Below are 3,970 nucleotides of genomic sequence, written 5' to 3' on the forward strand. Positions count from 1 at the left end.
TATGATTTTCAAGCACCATCACGTCTTCTGTGATCTCGTCAACCACTGTGTATTCTCTGTTTTCTTTTTCCTGTTTCTTTTCCTGCAACTGATCCTTATACAAAACCTTTCATTGAATATGACATCTCTGGTCCTAATGATTTTGTGTTTTTCATAATCATAAAAGTGATAACCAAAATCATTAACACCATATCCAATAAAGGTACATTTCTTTGATTTTGCCTCAAGCTTTGCTATACTTTCTTTATTAACGTGGACAAAGGCTTCATAACCAAAAGTCTTTAAAAAAGAGTAGTTTACCTTTTTACCTGTCCATGCCTCCTCTGGAATACACCATCCAAGGAACTTGAAGGCCCTCTGTTTATTAGATAAACAACTGTATCTACAAAATTGTAAAGGCAATCCTGCATGCAATCTCATGCACCTTGCACACTCCATGATTGTCCTGTTCATCCTTTCTGACACACCATGTTCTTGTGGTGTTCTTGGAACTGTCTTCTCTCTACGAATTCCATTCTTTGAACAGTACCTATCAAACTCTTTACTACAATATTCACCTCCATTATCTCATCTGAGACACTTCAACCTTTTTCCTGTCTCATTTTCAACTAAAGCTTTCCATTTCTTGAAAGTATCAAATACATCAGACTTATTTTGAATACAATAAATCTAGGTTTTTATGGTTGCATCATCAATAAAAGTATTATAATAATGAGAGTCACCAAGGGATGATACCTGAGCAAGTCCCCATACATCTGTATGCACAAGCTCTAATTTTTTGCTCTTTTTTTCTTTCCCAACTCTAAGGAATCAGACTCTCTTCTATTTTCCATAAACACAATTCTCACAAAATTTTAAATCAACATGCTTCAAACATGGCAAGAAATTTGTTGAGCGAAGAATTTGCATCCCCTTCTCACTCATGTGCCCAAGCCTATGATGCCACAATGCCATATCTTCTCTTGTATAGGTTAAAGCATTAACAGAATTAGAAATACCATTGCATAAATATAATGTACCAACCTTTCCTCCTTTCGCTATTACCAGGGATCCTTTAATGACCTTCCAGGTTTTATCTATGAAAGTAGTTACGCAACCTTCACCTCCCAACTGCCCTGTTGAAATCAATTTTTTCTTCAGATTTGGAACATGCCTTACCTCCTTCAATAACCACTGATTTCCATTTTGTTGTTTTATGAAAACTATACCCACTCCAATGATTTTATAGGGTTTACCATCACCCAATCTAACTTGTCCAAAATCTCCTTGAACATAATCATAAAAATGTTTCCTATCAGGTGTGGCATGGAATGAGGCCCCTGAATCTACCACCCAGGCATCAATAATATTTTCTAATGAAAGAATTAAAGCATCTTGAAACACATCACCTGTTACATTTGCTTCATGATTAGTTTCTTGCTGCACATCTCCTTCTTTTCCCTTTCAAGACTTGCAGTCTTTCTTCAGGTGTCCTTTCTTCCCACATTTCCAGCACACTATCCCCGATCTGGACTTGGATCTACCTTTTCTTGACTTAATTCGATATCTAGGGCTCTTTCCTCTTTCCATTTTTCTTCTCCTAATCTCTACAGTCAAAGCATTACCTGATGTCTCACCGGAGCTTTTCCATTGCATTTCCTTGCTAAGGATTGCACCGAAAACATCATCAAGATTTAAAGTACTAGATTCAGAGACAGAGTTACTAATGGCCATAACTAAACCATTCCAACTTTCTAGCAATGAGCACAGAAATAAAAGAGCCCTAACTTCATCATCAAAAGTTACCCCTACAGAACTTAACTGACTAGTAACTGTATTAAATTCATTTAAATGATCAGCAACAGATCCGCCTTCTAACATCTTCATATTAAATAAACACTTCATAAGAAATACCTTATTTGAGGCCGAGGGTTTTTCATATAGTTTGGCAATGTCGACATTAAACCCTCTGTTGTCGTTTCTTTTGAAATATTAAACGCTATCGATGCCGCTAGGCACAACCTTATTGTTCCAACTGCTTTTCTATCTAGAATATCTCATTCCATGTCTGTCATACTTGTCGACTTCTTTGTCTTTCTGCTCAATGGTTGATACAAATCTCTCTAATACAGATAATCCTCCATCTCCATCTTCCACAGTTGGTAGTTTTGGCCGTTGAATTTTTCGACCCTAAACCTACCATCTTCCACCATTGCTCCCACTCAAACCAGGAACCCTTCTCTCCTGCGAGTTTATCAGCCAAATAGACCTTCGGATCTAATTCCAGTTGTTAGAAAATTATATATTACAGAGCAATGGAACACATAAAATATTGCATAAATATAAACACAGAAAACACATAAAACAAGAGAGACACAGATATACATGGTTCACCCAGTTTGGGCTACGTCCACGGAGAAACAACTAGTCCTTCTTTTTTATATTATCCAGAAAAACTGAAGAGATACAACCTACAGCAGATCTGCTATAATTCCCTCTTCGCTCTCAATCTCGTCTCTCTTCCTCACTTAGAACACAGATATACATAGACGCAATACAATTCCCCCATATATAGCGAGGGGTTGCCTTCTAGGGCAAAAAACCCTAAATTAAACATAACTTCTACCATCAGATCTCTGCCTAATGAACGTCCTAGATAGACTACGAAATTACAACATTTTACAAGGCAATTTTACATCTATTCTTAGCTTCAAGGGCGCTACCCCCGATCCCCCCGCCAGGTGGGGACTCCCAAAAGGTCGCAGCCACCCCCTGTAGACCCCCCCTACAAAGAATATTTTACGGGCAGCGTTGCTGCCCCATTTTGAATTGGGGTCCAATGCGAATATACCTTTTAATACAGAAGATAATTAGGCTCCACACCCAACACATATTGGAAGTTTAAGACTTATGCTTGACACATGTAGACAATATTAGATCTCTCTGAACCTAAAGAAATGCATAGTTTGTGTATGTTTTGGCATATTTTTGGGACATATTGTTTGCAAGAAAGGACTAATGGTGGACCCTATGAAGATTTTTATCATTGTGAATTTTCCTCCACCTAAGACAGTAAGACAACTTTGCACTACATTGGGAAACATTGGGTATTACAAGAAATTCATCAAGGGGTATGTGCAGATCACTATGCCTATGGAGAATTTGTTAAAGAAGGATGTAACTTTTCAGTGGAATGAAGAATGTCAGAATAGCCTCGACATATTGAAAGAAAAAATGGTAGTTGCGCCTATATTAGTGTTTCCAAATTGGAATAAATAATTCCATGTCCATGTGGATGCCTCTTTTATAGCTTTGGGTGTAGTACTGGCACAACCTAGTGCAGGACAAATTGATCATCCTATAGATTTTCCAAGTAGAAATTTATCTAAAGCAGAAAAGAATTACACGACTACAGAAAGGGAAGGACTTGCCATGGTATATGCTTTGCATAAGTTTAGACACTATTTGTTGGGATCACACTTTAAAATGTTTACAGATCATTCTGCACTAAAGTATTTGGTTAATAAGCCTATGTTAGGAGGAAATATTTGCAGATGGTTACTGTTATTCCAGGAATATGACCTTGAAATCATTGTCAAAACAGGAAGACTAAATGCAGGACCTGACCATATATCAAGATTGGAAATAAGGGAAGAACCAACCAGCATATAGGATAATCTCCTTGATGCATAGTTATTTGCAATCAAAGTTGAAGAAGACCATTTTGCGGATATAATTCAGTTTTTTTAGCACAGGGATGGCTCCTTTAGAGTATACTACGTAGCAAAAGAAAAAATTAGTAGTTAAGGCATCTGACTTTTCATTAATAGAAGGACAAATATATAAGATGGATGATATGAGATATTGTGCAGATATGTTCCTGAAAATGAAAGGAAAATGATTCTAGTGAAATATCATGGTGGCGCAGTTGGTGCACACTATGGAGATAAGTCTACTGTGCAAAATATTTTGAGAGAAGGATTGCAGTGTC

This window comes from Pinus tabuliformis, chromosome 2_1, assembly GCF_031772625.1.
Source record: "Pinus tabuliformis cultivar Carrire ecotype Pingquan chromosome 2_1, CPIR1, whole genome shotgun sequence".
Taxonomy (NCBI): domain Eukaryota; kingdom Viridiplantae; phylum Streptophyta; class Pinopsida; order Pinales; family Pinaceae; genus Pinus; species Pinus tabuliformis.